The sequence below is a fragment of the Dromiciops gliroides genome, chromosome 4, assembly GCF_019393635.1.
Source record: "Dromiciops gliroides isolate mDroGli1 chromosome 4, mDroGli1.pri, whole genome shotgun sequence".
Classification (NCBI taxonomy): domain Eukaryota; kingdom Metazoa; phylum Chordata; class Mammalia; order Microbiotheria; family Microbiotheriidae; genus Dromiciops; species Dromiciops gliroides.
Window position 1 is genome coordinate 28,015,530 of NC_057864.1, and position 20,112 is coordinate 28,035,641.

A 20,112-nucleotide genomic window follows, 5' to 3' on the forward strand; every position below is an offset into this window, starting at 1 on the left:
GTTTTCTTTCTTTTTTTAAATAAATTTTTATTGATATTTTCTGTTTCTTATATTACCATAGTATCTCATGTGTTCCTGTCTTTACCTTTCCCAGAGAGCCATTCAATATGACAAATAGTATTTTTTTGGAGAGGAAAAAGAGGGGGGAAAGTCAAATGGATACATTGAAAAAGTTTGAAAACATGTGCAATGTTTAAAATCCCTTTGTACCTCCCACCTCCAAGAAGGAGTACGTTGGAGGTGTCTTCTCATCTCTTTTCTTTTGAGTCTTGTTTAATCTTTATAATTGTCCTACATTAACTTTTGAAATTTTGGTCATTCTTTTCTTTTATATGGCTGTAGTTACTTTGTATATTGTTTCCTTGACTCTGCTTACCTCTCCATGCTTCTTCATCACAAACATATAATTTCTTAAACCATAGTAATATTCCATTGCATTCACGTACCACAGTTTGTTTAGCTATTCCCTAACTGCTGGGCATCTATTTCCAATTTTTAGCTATCACAAAAAGTGCTGCTAGAAATGTTTAGGAGCATATAGGGAGTTTTCCTTTTCAGTGGCACCCTTGGGGCATAAGCTCTGGTTCAAAGGGTATGGACATTTGAGTCACTATATCTGTATAATTCTAAATCACTTTGCAAATTGGTCAAATCATTCGTAACTCTGCCAGTTAGTGTGTATTTTTGTGCCTTTCATTCTACTGCCCCTCTAGCACTGAGTGTTGCCTTGTTTTGGTCTTCTTTGCCAGTTTTAGGGTGTGAGGTGAAACCTTAGAGTTGTTTTGATTTGCATTTCTCATTATTAGGGTTTGGAGCACTTTTTCATGTGGTGGTGAATACTTTGCAGTTCTGAGAACTGTTTCTTCATAGCCAATGACCATTTATGTGTTGGGAAATGGCTGTTAGTCTTATACATACTTATTAATTATTTATATATCTTGGATACCAAAACCGTATCAGGGAAATTTGATACAAAGATTTTTTTCTGCTTGACCATTTCTCAGCCTAAATAAATTAATTTTGTCTGGACAGACGCCTTTTAGTTTCAAGTTCTCTCTTCTACTATTAACACGGTATTATGTTCCTTCAGTTACTTTACTTTAATCTTTTTTTCTTTTCTTTATGGTGATTCTGTTCTCAATTGCTCTCTTCCCTTTACCTCTGATCTCTCCTTGTTTGATACCCCCCACCCCTTTCCTCCCCTTCCCCTAGTCTTGTTCCTTAAATTTTTTTTTGAGGCAATTGGGGTTAAGTGACTTGACTAGGGTCACACAGCTAGTACGTGTTAAGTGTCTGAGGCTGGATTTGGAACTGAAGTCCTCCTGACTCCAGGGCCAGTACTCTATCTACCGCGCCACCTAGCTGCCCCTTGTTCCTTAATTTTTATATTTTTGCACCCCTTTCCAAAAAGGATTTCCTCTTACTTTCTTCACTATCCATATTCTCTTTCTGTTTACTCTAGACCCTCATTCTCTGATTCATGACTTTTATAATTCTCAGGTTTCTTTCCTTTCTCTATATTCTTCATGCTATCAAAGCTTCCAAGGTATCCATTCTGAGGTCTTCTTTCCAGGAACTTTCTACTACTGCCTTGTAGGACCCACACCATTGATTTCCCTTTTCCATTGTGCTTCATTTCCAGAGCAATACCAGTTATTATTATTATTTTTTTAAAAACCAATAAAAACAATAGTGGCTAACACTTGCGTAGTACTTACTATGTGCCCAGAGGCACTATGATAAGTATTTTACAATTATTACCTCATTTGAGCCTCTTGACAACCCTGTGAAGTAGGTGCTATCATTATATTCATTTTTACATGTGAGGAAACTGAGGCCAATAGAGATTAAATTATTTTCCCAGGGTCACACATCTAGTAAGTATCTGAGGCTAAAATTAAAGCAAAAATATGTCACTCTTCTTTATTATTAAATGTTTAGGGCAGCTAGGTGGCACAGTGGATGAAAGCACTGGCTCTGGATTCAGGAGGACCTGAGTTCAAATGTGGCCTCAGACATTTGACACTTATTTTCTTTTATTGTTAATGGTTTTTGCCTTTCTTCTTCTGGGTTGTCCTTTAGTTCTGTGTATTTGAATTCCCAATCTGTTGTCCTCTTTTGTCTTCTGTAGGTGAGGCTTATCGTTACAGATTCAAGTTTTCCTATTCTGCTTGTTATTTTTGCTATATGGGCCATAAATTCTGCTTTCATAATTCTCATTTCTCTTTTAGATGAGTAAAAAACTGCCTCTTTTGCTTCCATGTTCTCCTTACATTCCACAGGGTCCTCTTTCTCATCAAATGTTGGATCATTATCCTTTGTTTTGCAGTATTTGTTCATAGATGCTTCAACTCAGTTTACTAGATCTGGAGGCCATATTTCCTTCTGTTGTGAGTGTTTTTCTTTACTTTATCCATTTAGGTTCAAGGTCTTTGAGTTTTCTTTTTCCTGAAATCTTTGGTACTTTCTGGCCATCTCTTTGTCGTCGTTCCCCCCCCCCCCCCCCGCCCCCCGGCATTTTCCTTACTAGTCACTTCTGACTCCCTTCACTCTTATGTGGCTTCCTTCTTTGCTAGATCTCAAAGTGTCTCAGCCTCCTCCCACGATGAGCATTTTATGGTTCCCCAACCTAGGTCCCTGCCTTCAATGGCTTCTGGGTGGTCAGAATTGGACCTAGCTTGATGCTGTGCTTTTCCCCTCAGACCGAATGGAGTATTGCACAGCCCCTGCATGTACAGTGTCCCGTTTGTCCTGGTGACCTGTCCCATGTGTTCTGTTCTTTAGCCCACTTTCGTGGCATCAATAGTTCAGAGCTTTCTTTGCCTGGCCCCAGTGCTTGTGGGTGCAGCTCCTGGCAGGCTTTTGCACCTAAAAAACTGTGCATCAAGGCCTAAGTACTGTCCTGCAAGCTGGAGCTGAAGTTGCTAAGGCACTGCAGAGAGGCAGAGGGGAGTGGAGTTCAGGGGTGAATTTTGATGTATGCCTGTGCTGTCTCCTTGGGCCTACTAGTGTAGCCTTTTTGCCATTAGTGTGGGGAGTGAGGGAGGGTTGTTGAGTGAGTTCAGGGTCTATGAATCAGTTCCTGGTTTGGGAGGGATTTTTTTTAGCCTTCTTTTGAATCTTGGGTGTCCTAGACCATGGCGATAGTGGAAGCTGCATAATTTCCGTTTTGGAGAGGTTGTGGGGATGGGAGAAAATATCTTGTCTGCCATCTTGTTGCTCAAATGACCTGGGAATACTCTAGTTTTCAGTTACTTTTCTTTTCTTCTTCTTCTTCTTTGTTTTTTTTTGTTTGTTTGTTTGTTTTTTTGGTGAGGCAATTGGGGTTAAGTGATTTGTCCAGGGTTACACAGCTAATAATTGTTAAGTGTCTGAAGCCGGATTTGAACTCATGGCCTCCTGAATCCAGGGCCGGTGGTGCTCTATCCACTGTACCATCTAGGTGCCCCTTCCAGTTACTTTGTTGTTGTTGTTGTTGTTGTTGTTTTTTGGTAGGGCAATGGGGGTTAAGTGACTTGCCCAGGGTCACACAGCTAGTAAGTATCAAGTGTCTGAGGCCGGATTCGAATTCAGATACTCCTGAATGCAAGGCTGGTGCTTTATCCACTACGCCACCTAGCTGCCCCTCCATTTACTTTTAAATGCTTTTTTAAAAGGTTCCTTTATTGATTATAATTTTTATTGCATCATGATCAGTAAATGACATCAGTCAATTAATAAACATTTATTAAATGCTTGCTTTATGTTCCAGGATCTAAGGAGTTTGAATGTGAATTTGAAAATAGGCAAAAGCCAGTCCCTACCTTCAAGGAGCTTACAGTCTAATGGGGAAGACAGGAAGCAACAAGTTCTATACAGGGAAAATGTGAAATAGTTAAAAAGAGAAGGCACTAAAATTAAAAGGGGTTGGGAAAGGTTTCCTCTGGAAGATGGGATTTTTGTTGGCACTTGAAAGAAGCCAGGAGAGGCAGTAGACAAAAAGAGGTAGAAACCCATTCTGGCCATGGGGGAGAGTTGAGAAATGGAGGGTCTTATTCTAGAAATAGCATCACTGCCTTGAAGATCACAAGGTAAGAAGACCAAAAGGCTGCAGGATGAGATGGTTTATTGTGAACGTTTTGAAGAATAAACGATTTTCTATTTGGCCCTGGAGGCAGTAGGGAACCACTGGCGTTTATCGAGTGGCTTGTGTTCATGTTCTGGTGAGTGCATATGTGTGCGCGAGACTGGCACTTTAGGAAGATCACTTTGATGGCGGAGTTGGAGGATGGATTGGAGAGGGGAGACTAGAGGCAGGCAGACATGACAGGGCTACTGCAGTAGTGTAAATGGGAGGTGCTGTGCCGGAATGGTTGCAGTATCAGAGGAGAGAAGGGGCAATTGGGCAGCCGTAGAGAGGTGAGATATTTTGTCTTAGGTTACAGAGTTATAGTAATAGTGAGCAGCCATCTGCCTGCCTGTCTATCTACATATGGTCTCATTGATCCTCACTACAAACTTGAGAGGTTGGTATGACATTATCATCCCCATTTAACAGCTAAGGAAACAGACTAATAGAGGTTGAGTGACTCAATCAGGATTTCATAGCTAGTAAGTGTCTGTGGCAGGATTTGAACTTATGTCTTCTTCACGCTCGGTCTAACATTATCCGTAGAACCACTTTACTGGTAGAGGGAAGATTTGAACACAAATCCTGAAACTTTAAAATCTAGCATTCTTTCTACTTTCCATATTTCCCAAGTATAAAATGGTCAAGATTCCTTTTCCTGGTATAGGTTCCTTCCATGCCTCAACATCCTGAAAGAATATGAGAGGCTGCTTTATGAGATAGACTGCAGCATATAGAAAGCACACTAGATCAAATTTGTAGACCTTGGCTCAACTCCTGGCTCTTCTGCGGACCATCCTGTGGCCTCGGGCAGGGTACTTCTTTCCTTGGAGTTTCTGTGTATGAAAAATGAGGAGGTGGATCTCTCCTGTGACCCACAGCAGCTCTTTCTTCCCTGGCCTTCAGTTACAGCATCTCAAAATAGGAATAACATTTTGCCCGTCCATAAGTCTCCCGAGGAATGCAAACAGATATTAAAAGGTCTCATGGCTCTGAAGCCCCAGCCAAAGAGAAAACTCTTGTGGTGATGACCTTTTTTAATAATTTTATGTCACTGTGTCTCTCCAAGCAAGCTTTAAGCTCTTTGAGAGAAGAGATTGGGTTCCCTTCTCCTTTTGGGTCTCTCTGAGGGCCCTGTTGTGTATCTCACGGTCTATTATCTACACAGTGAGAACGGGTGGGGGGAAAAGACTGACTCCAAAGACATCTTTGCTCTAGCAATAGAAATGATAGAGCTGACACTGGTCATCTCAGTGGCTGCCTCCCTCCCTTTGGTGCAGCCCAGAGCCCTCCTATTTCATGAGGATTGTTATTGTCCATGTAAAACTTTAGGACGCATGTATTTTTTATAGTGTGAAGAGAAGCGAAAGGGAACAAGCATTTATGAAGTGCCTGCTCCATGACAGCCATTGTACTAAACGCTTTCCAAATTTCATCCCCATTTGATCCTTACAACAAACCTGGGAGGGAGGTGCTGTTATTATCTTTATTTTATAGTTGAGGAAACAGAGGCAGACAGAGGTTAAGTGACCTGTCTAGGGACATACAGCCAGGGTCTGAGGTCAGATTCGAACTCAGGTCTTCTTGCTTCCAGGTCTAGTGCTCTATTGACTGTGTCACCTAGCTGCTTCAGGGCAAACAGAACAGTTTTTCCACCATAGCCCTAAGATTTAACTGGATGTATGTATGCCTGCCTGCCTGCATTCATTCTTTTGTTCATGCCTATGGTATGGAGAACTTATGGTTTGGAAACTTGCTCTGCCTATCCATGTGGGCAGTTCAACTGTCATTTGCAATTTTAGGAAGTTGTTGGGGTATGGTCGTTTGCATTCTTGAAAAGGACCATGCCTTTCACTGAATGGGATTTAAGTGAGGCAGGGCTGTGCAAGGTCACCAGCCTCACTCTCTCCTCCACAGCCATCTGGGTCCAGTGGCAAGATATAGATCAGGACGACTGGGGATGGCTCCGGATGTTTAAGGCAATTGGGGTTAAGTGACTTGCCCAGGGTCACAGAGCTAGTGTGTGAGGTGAGACTGAACTCCAGGTCCTCTTGACTCCAGGGCCTGTGCTCTCTCCACAGTGCCACCTAGCTGCCCCTATTGGGGCATGGAGAGATTAAGTGATTTGACTGCAGTAATAGTACTAGTTTGCAGGACTGGAAGCCACATCTTCATTCAGAGGCCAGCCCTCTAACTACTCTGCCACACTACCTCTCACTCTCAAGGTTCTATATGTGCTCTGAAGGGTTTTAGGTCTGGAAACTAAAACGAAAGTATCAGGCTGCAGAGAAGGCCTGCATGGCAGAACCAGGGGCTGGATCGGGCTCCCCCCGCCAGCCTCTTTTTCTCCCTACTGTACACTCCCTCTCTTTCTCTGTCTCTCATTTTTCTATTTCTGCAAACAAACTGTCTCATTGGATAGATTTTAAGCTCCTTGGGAACAGGCGCTGCTTCCTTTTTATCTCTATGTCTCCAGTGTCTGACATGGAACAGGCACTGTATAAACCGATTGTTTGTTGAAGCCCCCAGAGAGAATTGATTTCTTCCCCTGGGCACTTTGACATGTAGTGGATACTATTGCAATGCTAGGACAGTCCATCTGTCTGCCTCATTCTCACCACTCCATCAGTCAACTTTCATTTCGGATCACACATTTAATGATATTCCTTATAGAATTATTTTGGCCAGAAGTTATTGTTGAAAATGTGCCAGCAGGCAAGCAGTTTGGTGAGTGGGGCAAATGCGGCAGGGGTGGTATTGATTTGAAATTGATTTGGAACTACAAAGGGAGAGGGGAATTGGGTCGAGGGGAGATGGGCTTGGGGAGTCCAGTGAAGCCTCACTGGATCCCTGGTGGAGGCACCCCCCCACTTAGGACGCTGGGCCCCTGGGGCCTGCTGTCACCTAAGAAGTCCTCTGGGAGACATCTCCACTCAAGCGCCATCTCCGATGCCATGCCTTCTAAGCACTCCCTCTGTGCAGTGGCCCTTCTCTCTCCTTGCAACTCTTGTCAGAGAATGAGCATGTCTTGTTCGTTTCTCCCCCACTAAAGAGCTCAGAACCATGCACACAGTAGGCAGATGAATGAAATAAAGAATTCCAGGCCGTGGATTCAGATCCCAGCTTAAGCACCTTCTGACCTTCTGAGCAGACTAGTCACTCCATCTTTCTGAGCCTTAGTTTCTTCTTCTGTAAAATGGAGATAATCGTGCCGAGTCCCAAACTGTTTTCATGAGAAAAGTGCTTGGTAAACTTGAAAGCCTCATAGTAGTGTGAGTTATTATTAATTTAGACAAATGTTTGTTCAGTCCCAAAAGAATGTTGTGAAGCTTGTATGACTGTGCCAGACTCTGCTAGGCATTGGGGATTCAGTGACAAATACCAAAGCCATCTCTGCATTCCATAGGAATTCTGATTGCGGAAATCTGCAGTTATTATGTAAGTATTCTGAATGGACCTGTTATTCCTCTCCATCCTCACCCCCCTCCCCCCCACTCCCCCTTTTGTAAGAGATGTTTTTTTATCTAAAATATTTCAAGTCACTGACAAGGTGATACTAATAGTACTTGGTTTCTTCCTCCTGGAAGACCCCACTGTTCTTGGGGAATGCCTTGATGGATGCTGGTATTTAAATACACAATTGTGACTACTGTACTCTTTACACTTAATCCCTAATGGGAGTTGGTCTTGTATTTTATAAAGATGAAATTTGGCATGTTGGATTGGCAAACGTTGGTTAATTAGGGGCCACTTAAAAGTGGCTAATTTGAAGGAGAGGACATTTCCCTGAAGTCCTACATTCTGGATGAAAGGGGAAACTTGCCTCCAATTAAAGCATCAATGGAGATCAAAACACATCTAATTGATGAGATATAACAAACCCAGTTATACAGTTTACTGCCTACTGATAGGTCAGTGACTATGGAGATTAGCTTGTTAGCATCAGACTTTGAAAAAGACTGCAGGCATTCTCTATTGTTGAGTTAATGGACAATAAGGAATTTGGCCAGTAATGCATAAGACCACATACAATATGGCTGCAGTGCCTTTTCTTTTTGTTAGGGCTTGCAAACCATGGTTTTAGTTCCAACCTTAGGGTGCCTAGGATTGATTGATTGAGGAATCTTCTCTTGCCTTAGGTATGTAGACACCTGTCTCTGCACTCAGCATTGTTAGACTTGTTATAATGGGCTTGCGCTCCTGCTCCATCACTCACTCCCCTCGTGCTTGGGCGCTCTCTCCTCTCCTTTCCTCTCCCCTCCTCTCCTCTCCCCTCCTCGCCTCTCCCCTCCTCTCCTCTCCCCTCCTCTCCTCTCCCCTCCTCTCCTCTCCCTTCCTCTCTCCTCTCCCTCTCCCTCTCCCTCTCCTCTCCCCTCCCCTCCCCTCCCCCCTTCCCCTCTCCTCTCCCATCCCTCTCCCACTCTACCTCCCTCCCTCCTTCCCCTCTCTCCATCTTTCTTCATAATATTGTGCAACCCAGTGTTGTTTTCAGTAACACCATTATTTATATCACCATAATGGCAGAAAACTTCTAAAAGGGTTGTCACTGGTTTAGAAACATTACCCCTGAGATCAGTTGACTTGTCCTTTTACATCCTTCCTTTGAGTCTCAGTGGCCCCCTGTAATCTTGTTGGTTGTTTTTTCCCCATGTGTGAGTGCAGAACCAGTCAGTGCAATCATTAGAAAGTCTATGACAGCAGGTGACCATGAGCTGATTTTGGGATCCTTATGACCTATGAAGACTTGGTGACTCATGCTCGGACCCCTGTCTGTGTTAATTATCCCCGTCTGGGAATTTGTAACTAGCTGATGGGGTGAACTCTTAAGGTGAACTTCAGGGTCTCTTGAACTTCGGAATCTTTATCTCCAAAATTGTCAAGTGCTGATCTAAGCCCAGAGTTTACTTAGCTCAAGGTATCTAATTGCTAGCAGAGAAAGCAATTAAAAGTAACTGCAGAGTAAGAGGCCAACCTTTGTTAAACATGGTTTTAAGATTGTTACAGAGCTTTGGGGGAGGTGGGGGGAGGGGTGGGATGGTGACATGGTGTCTGGGCGGGATGTTACAACTGTAGCAGAGTGTTAATTACAGAATGATGTAATCTGCTGGGCAGAATTGTTAGTATTATGTGTCTGTTTAACTGGACAGGGGCAAATCTCGCCCCAGCTCCATGAAAAGCTCAGTAGAATGACTATTGGAATGATTAATGTTTTATTTTTTTTTGATGTCTGTCATGAGACAATTTAAAAAATCCCAAAGTTTGAATATAGCCCAGTCGTAAACAGTGAGGCTTCATCTCATTTGCATATTTGCCATATTTTTCTCCGGATTGCTGTGTGAACCTAATCTGTCATCGCCTGCTGCATTAGCTACAACAAACATTACATTTACATATCGATTTCTGATTTTGTTTTAATGTAAATAATCTGTAATTATAGTGAATTTGGGTTTCTGTTGATGGCAGTCTCTCTGACCCCATAAGTTCAGAAAGGTGGGTTATGTTATGTATCATAGCATTCTATTTTCAATCTTGAGAAATTGAGGGTGTAATCAAATCATTGGAGATCACAAAGGATTTTCCAGGGGACAAAAGACAGACTGGCATCATCTCGGGTGTTGCCCTCAATAAGAAAGATAGAATTTGTAAAATGAAGATAAAAAACCTGGCTGGGAATTCAATTTTTAATTACCATCTAAATTTTTTCATACAATATTTGAAACGTATGATTTGAAATGAACTCCTATTGTTGCCTAAGTTGCATGTTCATTAAAAAAGCAAACAGGAATGGATGCTTTAAAACCAAAACCTCTCAATTGATAATGGCTTGTTAAAAAATACCTAGGAGCAAGAGAAGAAATAGCACACACAGCAGGTATGAAACAGAAGAGTTAAGATACTGATATTGGTGTTAATACTTTTCCCATCTCCACCACAGACTGGAACCAAGATATAGGATTTCTTGGCAAAAATCCTAAATGTGTCAGTAGATACTCAAGAAAATTAAATAATTTCAAAATTCCACCAGGGTCCATTTGTACTAAGATTTGTTTATATTGTTTTTGCTTTTAAAGCATGTCATCTATCTAGCTACCAAAATAGTACTTGGGAAGGGAAGGATTGGAGGAATAATAGAAGCATTACTTAGGATCAGAGGATTCATTTCAAACTCCCCAGGTTATAAAAGAGGCTACTGAGATCTAAAAGAGTCAAGTGATCTGTCCAAGCTGACACAGGCAGTAAGTAGTAGAATTGGTGCTGGGATCCAGGTCTTCTGGCTCTAAATGCATCCTTCTTTCTGCTGAGCCACATTTTTCTGTGTCCCGTTTTTGAATCCAAGAGACCTCAGCTCCTCATAGCCAGCCAAAGTTGGCAGCACAAGAATTGTGATTCCCTTTTTGCAGATGAAGGAAACGAATCTCAGAGAAAAGAATGAACTGAAGCAAAGCTGAGAGATGAGAAGCAGGCAGGCCAAGGTTTGGGACCGTATCATCTGCCCGCCAGCCATTGTGCTGTACTGTCTCTCACCAAGAGCTCCTATCTCTATAGAGTGGTTTACACTTTTAGTGTTTTACACTTCTCTACAGGTGGTCCAGGGAGCTAAGGGCCACAGGCATCATACCATCAGGCTCCAAGGTGAAAGGGACATTGCCAAGGTTACATAGCTGGGAAGTGTAAGCATGTGTCTGGGGACTGGAGCATGTGTCTTCTGACTGACAAGCCCAGCTTTGCAATAGGAATTTTACCTAAATCAAGTCAAGTCAGTAAGCAGTTTTCTTGCATGGGAGTACAAAGAAGGGCCAAAACCCAAACCCAAACCGGTTTCCCTGCTCTCAAGGAGCTCACAGTCTAATGAGGGGAGACAGCTTGTAACAACTATAAATAAGCAACCTCCATATAGCATAGAGTGGAGTTACTCCACAGAGGGAAGGCAATATAATTAAGGCAGATAGAGAAAGTTTCTTGTAGAAGATAAGATTTTAGTGGGGACTTGAAGGAAGCCAAGAAGCAGAGATGAGGAGGGAGAGAGTTCTAGCCATCGGGGACAGCCAGAGAAAATGCCTGGAGCATCATGTACAAAGAAAAGCAGCAGCCGGCCAGTGTCACTGGATTGAAGAGTATGTGGAGGGAAGTGAGGTATAAGAACTTGAAAGATTATGAAGATAGGCTTTGAATGTCAAGCAGAGAATTTTATATTTGATTTTGGAGGTCATGGAGAGCACTGGAGTTGATTGTATGGTGGGATAAGATGGGCAACCTAAAGTTTTTGGACGATCAGTTTCCCATTCAACCTGTTCTCATGGTTTTCATGTGAGCATATGTAGCCAATGGTGGGAATGATCCAAGGATGAAACTGGGCAGGAAAAGACTAGCAATGAGATAAGGGGACAAAGGTTTATAATAGGAAACTTCTCCAGTCAGTCCATATTCTCCTATGATGTTCGAGGAATTAGAAGCATTACTTATTTTGGCCATGAGTGATCAATCTACAAAGTTTAAGCTTTCCTTAGATAGCAGGTCTTCCAAAGTATCAGAGTTTGTCTGTGTATAATCTATGATGGTGAGTTATTTCTCAGGTTTCTTCGTCAATATTTTCACATGAGAGTCAGGGTCTAAGCTGCTGGGACCTTGCTATCCATGGAAAATACATGCCAAAGTGGAAAGAACACCTGATTTAAAGGAAGGAGAGAAATGGTCTTGAATCCCAATTTTCACACCCACTTTACCTGAGCAATCTTGGGCAACTCATTTCACTTTCCAAGGCTTTTCGTTTTGTTATAGGCCATTCTTGATTGATCTCTAAAAAATTCTTACCCTGTGGCCTTCCTTCTCCTCTGACTCTGTTCTTAAATGGGCCTTCGATTGAAACCTAGCTGTCTTGTGGTTTCATTGAAGTCACTGCTTTGCTTTCCCAATGTCCAACTGTATGGGGTTATTCATGCAGATAACCAGTGGTTATTCATGCAGATAACCAGTTCATTTTGATATCTACCTATAGCTTGTTTTGAGAAATTGCTGGGGTTTCAATGTAACATTAGCTTATGATATACTTAGAAAGCAATGTTCTCCCTAGAGTAAAACAATCTCCCTGGTTATCTTCTTGTCCTCTATTCTGCATATATTAATCATCAAAGCACCCTGCGTATATGTTAAAAAAAACCATGAGCAATAATGGTAAAAATTTGACTTGGTGATGAAAGATGATCAACATCATATCCTCTGGCTTCTTTAGACTATTTATGATTAATGCTTGCCAGAAGGGAGCTAATGAATGTATATATTTGTTTCACTCCTGGTTTCAGCCTGGATTTTTTCTTGAGGCTAATAAAGCCTGCCTTTCTAGGAGCTTATTTTCTTTCCTCCAGACTTTCTTTCTACCCATCCTTATCTTTTTTTCAGCGAATATTTATTGAGTACCTACTGAGTACAAGGCAGAAACCTGAAAGGTAATTTAAAGCAGCTGAAGCTTAAATAGCTAATGAATTGAAATTAATTGATAGTCATTAGAAATTAGATGTTTGCCAATCACCTGCCGTGTTCCTGCTAAAATGTTAAAAATTAATTTGGAACATACCTTCCAACCATGAATCTAATCATCCTCATAGTTAATGATCACAGAGAGAGAATTTTCTGGTCCAAAGTCAGGTAGGAAGGGAGTGGCTAGGCAATCTGCCAGGGATCTCACTCCACCTTTGCTGGTGAGTTCTGGTATCATTTGATTGTTTACAGAGATTGAACTTCTGGAAAATGGGTTCATTTCCCTGTCACTTTAAAGCATTCAAATTGAGATGCATGGGCAGAGAAAATGGAACTAAAGGTGATTTGCCTGAAGTGCCAATAATTTTGTGGCACCCACTATTCTGAAGTGGGGTGGCTCAATTTGAATGGGGAAAATGTTTGACAATAATCCTCGTGACCAGGACTGTGGCTAGAAGAAACTGGACATTGAGTTCAACCCCATTGTTTTTATAAGTGGAAGGAAGGAAAACTAAGGCTTTAGAAGTTACTAGAAGTGAAAATACTTGTCCAAGGTCATATAGGAAGTATGTGCCAAATACAGTTAAGTGAACAAGCATTCAGACCCAAGATTCTTTGCAATGCACCATGTTACCACATTCCTCGGTAATTAATGGATTAACAAGATCCAGTAGTGAGATGTACTTTACCTTGGGGGGAAATGATTTTCATCTATTATTTCCATTAAACCTAACATTTAGTATTTGGTAAATATCTGACATATTTCCTCCATATTCTCTCACTAATTATTATCCTTCTATATGCATTAAGAAGCAGTGTGGTTTCACTTATGGGACTTTATTTCACCTGTTTGATAGAAGATTTTCCATACCATAGTAGGTGGGACTCATGAGTTGCTGAGAAAGACAACTCAGCTTCAGGAAGAGAGCGGGAAGTAACAAAAGTGTTTTTTTCAAATACCCCTATGTTCCAGGCACTTAGCACTTTACCAATATGGTCTCATTTGATCTCACAAAAACCCTAGGAAGGAGGTACTGTTATTTATCTCAGTATTACAATTGAGGAAACTGAGGATGAGTGAGGTTAAATAATTTGCCCAGGTCAAAGAGGTAGGAAGTGTCTGAGGTCAGATTTGAATTCAGGTCTTCCTGAGCAGCTCCAATCCTCTTTCCACTGTTGCAACCTACCTGGCCTTCAGGTGGCCAGTTTGGTGACGAAATGCTCTCTGTTGACCTACACCAGTTCTTGGATTCTGACACTGATATGATCTATCCCCAGACTCTTTCTAGCAACATAGCAACCTCCATGACACAACAAAATATCAGAGCTACATAAATCACCCGGTACCCAGGGCCACTGGCTTTATGCCAAGTGACTTTTTTCCCCCACATTTACTAGGTTAACATACTTTAAAAATATTTTAATTCATTTAAAAGGAAAAAAAATGATCAGAGCCATTAAAGTTTAATAGTGGGGGGCAGCTAGGTGGCGCAGTGGATAAAGCATCGGCCTTGGATTCAGGAGTACCTGAGTTCAAATCCGGCCTCAGACACTTGACACTTACTAACTGTGTGACCCTGGGCAAGTCACTTAACCCCCATTGCCCCGCAAAAAAAAAAAAAAAAAGTTTAATAGTGGACTAGGTCATAAAAAACACATGTGAAGTTTAATCAATTAATACAATTATTTTTCACGAAGGGAAGGAGAGACTTTTATTTTTTGCCTTTTGCTTGAACTTAAAAAAAAAATTAGCCTGTTTTCATTTTAATTTAATTTGTATACCTTACTGTCTTTCCATCCCACCACAGCAAATGAAAATCAGTTTTATTTTGTATCTTTGGGATTTGTTTTTAAGATGTCTCAAGAAATTGATCTTTAACATGAAGTTATCTGACTGCTACCACAGAAATTAAAAATGAAATAATGGATAAAAAAGTATGTATTCACAGAATCATCTGACAAAACTTTTTAACCATTTCACTCTTAAGTACAGTACGAGCATGAATAAGCTGGATCCTAGTAAGTCTGGCATATTTACAGTAATCCTATAATTCTTTTCTGCAGGTGATTCATAAGGATGGATAGCAGTCTTTATAACTGCACATAATTCTTTTTGCCCAATATATAATATGCTATGCAGTCAAAAAAGAAAACAGGGAACAATTCTACAGTGTGTTAAAATTAATCAAATATGAAATGTCTTACAATCACATTGCCAGTATTTTCCAAGTGTATTTGACATTAACAATGCAGAAATCAAAAGTGTTACTTGATCAAGATATGCTTTTGCTCCCAAGAAATGATTCCATATCAAAAAAACAAATGTGAATAAGAGCTGTAGGAAAGCATATAATACCTCATAAGGATATGCATGATCAGAAAAGGAGGTAGGCTAGTTTAACAATGAGAATGAGACAAGACAGACAGCCCAAGTCTACATTGGTTCTTTTTTTTGTTTTTGTTTTTTTGTGGGGTGATGAGGGTTAAGTAACTCACCCAGGGTCACACAGCTAGTAAGTGTCAAGTGTCTGAGACCGGATTTGAACTCAGGTCCTCCTGAATCCAGGGCTGGTGCCTTATCTACTGCGCCACCTAGCTGCTCTCTACATTGGTTCTTCTAAGCACCAACATTAAAAGAACTAGAGGAAGCCAGCTAGCCCATTGAGTGGTTTCTCTGAAAGATTTATGGAATGACATCAACAGCAATTGCAGAGGATGAAGAAAACATGCAAGGGAAGTGATCTGCCTTAGTGGAAGCAAATTATACAAACCCAATGAATCATAAACTGATCCAAGTGTCATGGAAAGTGTTTTTTTTTTTTTTTAAATAACTAAAGAATCTTTTTCCTGTACCCCCAGTGGAGGAAAAAAAATCTTCATTTTCAATATTCCAAATCCCTGTCCATAAATAGGATCCCATACTTAAGCCGTTATTAGACACCAATTCACAATCTTAAGATATTATCTTCCCTAAGATTCACTTTAGTGCGTGGGCTACCAAAAAGCAACAGCAAAATGAGTTATAAGGAATTTGCAGTAGAAATGGCAGTTGAGGGTACTGGGAGTGAGCTCTCGAACTCATGACACGATGGCTCCAAAAAACATTCAAATGATGCCATAGGATAATGCCTGGAGCAGCAAAACCCACAGAAGAATGTGCTGAAATCATCTTCTAACCAAGAATGGCTTGGAAGGTCAGAAGGAGGTAGCTGCTGTTCTGAGACAGGAGTGGAGCCCAAACCCACAGTCACCCTGACACAGATCCAGTCCCAGGAAGACCTCACTAGAGAAGGAGACCCCCAGAGCCTCTGAATCAGCTGAAGTGCCAGTGTCGTCTGGAACTAAGCTCACAGTCTGGTGAGAGAGCTGAGCCCTGGGCAGGGGGGAGACTACAGGGGTCTATGCTGGTGCTGAGGCAGAACTTGGGTTTTTTACCTCTGCTGGGAACCAGGAGGTAGGCTTGAGTAGCAGTGGCCCAGGTGGGGGAGGGGCACAGGCTCATCAGAGCTGACAACTACAACACACAAAGCCAGTTGATTAGCAAGTTGGTCTGGGGTCATCTAGGACCAGGAAACAGGCCGGGTGAGTGAAGAACCTGATTCTCCTTAAATCATACCACCTGGGACTTCTGAAGCTTGGGATAATGCAGCCTGGAAACAGTGCCCCACTTTAAGGAGCTAAAAGTCTAGTAAAAGAAAGGCAAGATGAGCCAACAGAGAAAGGTGAGGACCATAGAAAGTTTCTTCAGTGACAAGGAAGACCAAGGGGGCACCCTCAGAGGAAGATGTCAATGTCAGGGCTCCTATATCTAAAGCTTCCAAGAAAAATATGAATTGGTCTCAGGCCATAGAGGTGCTCAAAAAGGACTTTGAAGATAAAGTTAGAGAGGTAGAGGAAAAAATGGAAAGAGAAATGAGGGTGATGCAGGAAATACATGAGAAAAAAAGTCAACAGCTTGAAAAGTCAAATTGGCCAAATGGAAAAGGAGGTACAAAAGCTCTCTGATGAAAATAATTGCCTAAGAATTAGGATTGAACAAATGGAAGCTAGTGACTTATGAGAAACCAAGACACAATAACGCAAATCCAAATGAATAAAAAAATAGAGGGCAATGTGAAATATCTTCTGGGAAATGTCAGTTGACAGGCACCAAGAAGCTTCTGTACCCAAGCTGAAAAATTACTAGTTATAGTATTGAGGTTAAAGTTTAAATTTTCTCACATGGTCAAACTTAGTTGGAGAAGATAACACCGTTATAAAATACAACAAAAGCACCCTAGTGTTTCTTCAAGAACTGCATAATTTTGAATGAATTTTCTCTAACTGTAGACCCTTTAATCAAGAAGAGGTATCTTCTTAACCTAATTTTTCTTCCAATCCTTCTTTAGCCGTTTGGCTTTTGCAATGTTTTCTTGACATCTCTGTTTCTTCTTCTGCTCCTTTTCCCTGGCCTCAGTCATCTCTGGCAGTTTCCCTGACAGTTAGTGCAGTTGCTAGAAAAAGTGGAGTCGGAGCCCAAATCACTGCAGTGAGGAAGCCATGTGGATCTTTTGCAGCCCACTCCACAACATACTCAGCCCAAGCTCTAACATCAGTCATTTCCGTCGCTGTCCTTTGAAGAATCCTTTCCCAAGATGTTAGCGCAGGAATGTCCGTTCCTGATACTGTTGAGGACCTTAAGGCTTTACATTTCTTTGCGGGACTCCAACTCCTCTAGGCTCCCAAGTGACTCTTGAAGAATGTGGATTCGCAAATTTCTTAGATCCGTCCTTAAATTCTGTGCTTCCCATAGCTCCTTGGTCAGCAATGACATTTTATGGACTGTATCACTCAGCTATTTGGGGTGGAGTTTTATCCCCTTACAAGACAACTCAGTGCCAGAACTAGGTCTTGTCTAAACTCAACCTTTATCTTTAGTACTGCACAGTCATAAAGGTTTCCTTTATTCCTCCTTTGATGGACTTTCTTTACCACTTCTCTTGGCTGCTTAGTGTTCTAAAGCTTCCTGTCTGTCCTCAAGCCAAACCCCTTTTCTCACCAGCAGATATCTTTACCTTCTCCTCTGAGAAAATTGAAGCCCACACACTGTGAGTGCCATCATCTCCACTACTGAACAGCCCAGAACTCCTCCCCATCTTGACCCATCCTCCCCATCTTGACTCTGGTCTCTGAGGAAGAGGTAGCATGGTGTATACAGGGAGAGGGCACCATGGATTTAGGACCAGAGACTCTTGCTTCAAATACTGGCTCTCTCCCTTCCTACCTCTTTAGTCCTCCATTTCCTTAGCTGGCAAATGAGGGGGGGGGACTTTGGAGTCAGGCATGACTAAGGTGATCCTAGGATATTTGGATCTTCCTCCATTGCCCTTCATTTGCTCTTCCAACAAGTATTGATTAAGCACCTTTGGGGGGGTCTGTGCCAGATGCTGGAAATAGAGTAAAAATGAAGTAAAAATGAATAAATGCCTTCAAAGAGCATCTATTCTTCAATGCAGTGCTTGGCACATGGGAGGTGCTTAATGAATGTTTATTGACTGATTGCCTCGGTGGATAGGGAGGGGGGAGGATAGAGTGTATAAAAATCTACAAAATGGAAAGTAATTTGGCTGGAGGGAGCACAAATCATTGAGACTAGCAGGAAAGGCTTCATGTAGAGGTTGGCATTTGGGCTGTTTTTGAAGGAAGGAAGTGATTCTAAGAGGTGGCAAGGGTGGAGACCTTGCCTTTCTAGGCTTCTTGTGTGGGAATGTCCTCACATTCTGGAGTGCTCTTCAACAAGTGACTTGCCTTGCGTCTACTTGCCTCTGCAAGCACCATCCCCTAGGCTTGATCTGCTCTGCCTCAAAGATTCCTAATTTCCTTCAGAGCTCAGCTCGCTTTTCTAGCTCGTTTTACACATGAGGAAACTCAGATCTTCCAGAGAACCTGCCCCGATTGCTCAGTACCGGCATTCTCCCCTGCAAGTTACATTATGTATTTGTTTTTCCATATAATTTTCTAAGTACATATTGGGGCAACTAGTTTGTGTAGTGATTGGAGCATTGGGACTGGAGTCAGGAAGAGCCAAGTTTAAATTCGACATCAGACACTTACTAGCTATGGGATCTTGGGCAAGTCACTTAACCTCTGTGTAAGTTTCCTCATCTGTAAAATGGGGATAATAACAATAGGATCTCCCAGGGTCATTGTGGAAATTAAATGTAAAGGTTGGGTTGGTTTTTTTTTTTACAAACCTTAAAGCACTATGTAAATATTAGTTGTCATTCTTAATTACATTTTCTTCCCAATTAAATGTAAACTGCTACTGATTGAGAATTCTTAGTTTTTTGTCTTTGTATCCCCAGTGCATTGCAGAGTTCCTGATACACAGGAAACATTTAATAAATGTTTACTGAATTAATGAATGAGAACATTCCAGTTGGTAGCTTCTTTTTCACCTCCAAGATCACATCTAAAGTCATCAGTTTGGCTTTTAAAACTTGGCCCCTTTCCAGTCTTATATGCTGGAAGACCCTTCATCCCCTAGCTCTATGTCCTTGCACTGACTGTCCCCTATCCCTCCACATTTCCGGGACTCAGCTCCTCCAATCCTGCCTTCTTTGAGAGACCTTCTCACCTAACACGTGGACTGACTAGGATCCGTAGCTTTGTATTGAGTGCTCTGAATGTGACATCTTTGAGAAATTGGATTGAATCAATCTTGACATTCTCACGGTACATGAAACTAGGAGACAAAAGACATGGCCGCTAAATGAAAACAGGGCTCACTGGTTCTTCTTGGAGAGGTCAAGACAAGAGTGAGTGGAGGTAGTTTTATCCTGGCTCTATCTATTGCAGCGCTATTGGTAAGTATTAATAGTGGACTAAGTTGGGGCAGCTAGATGGCGCAGTGGATAGAGCACCGGTCCTGGAGTCAGGAGTACCTGAGTTCAAATCCGACCTCAGACACTTAACACTCACTAGCTGTGTGACCCTGGGCAAGTCACTTAACCCCAATCGCCTCACTAAAAAAAAAAAATAGTGGACTAAGTTGGCTTCCTATAGAATACACATAGAGATAAACTAGCACGCATTTTTATTGAGCTTTGGTGATTGCAAAGTGCTTTACTTTTGTTTTTGTCTTGGTCTTAGCAACAGCCCTGAGAGGTAGGTGCTATTATTATCACCCCCATTTTATAGATGGGGAAACAAAGGTCAGGAGAAGTGATGTGACTCACCAGGGGTCACAAGGCTCATGAACTTCAGGGGCAGGACTATATCTTCCTGACTCCAAATTCAGTGCTCTGTCCATTAGGGAAGTGGGGAAAGAACAAAGGGAGGTAGGGAGCATGTTGAAAGAGAGGGATGTGAGATTTAAAATTGGATATTAGATCATAAATCTCCCCTACTTAACTTTTCCCTTAATTTATCTCCCAGACTAGTAAGTGGAAGAAGCTTCTGGTTTTCTAGATAGAGCCTTTATTGTATATAGTCACAAGGTGATGTTGATTAGAAGGATAGGAAAATAGAAATACAATACAAATCATCTT

General features: G+C 41.7%; 1 protein-coding gene and 1 pseudogene across 2 annotated transcripts in view; one reads left to right on the forward strand and one right to left on the reverse strand.

The window, feature by feature from the left end:
- FAF1 (Fas associated factor 1) overlaps positions 1–20,112 on the forward strand; it is a 427,555-nt gene that overhangs the window by 163,858 nt on the left and 243,585 nt on the right. The window lies entirely within an intron of this gene.
- Positions 16,945–17,182, reverse strand: LOC122753355 (annotated as a pseudogene).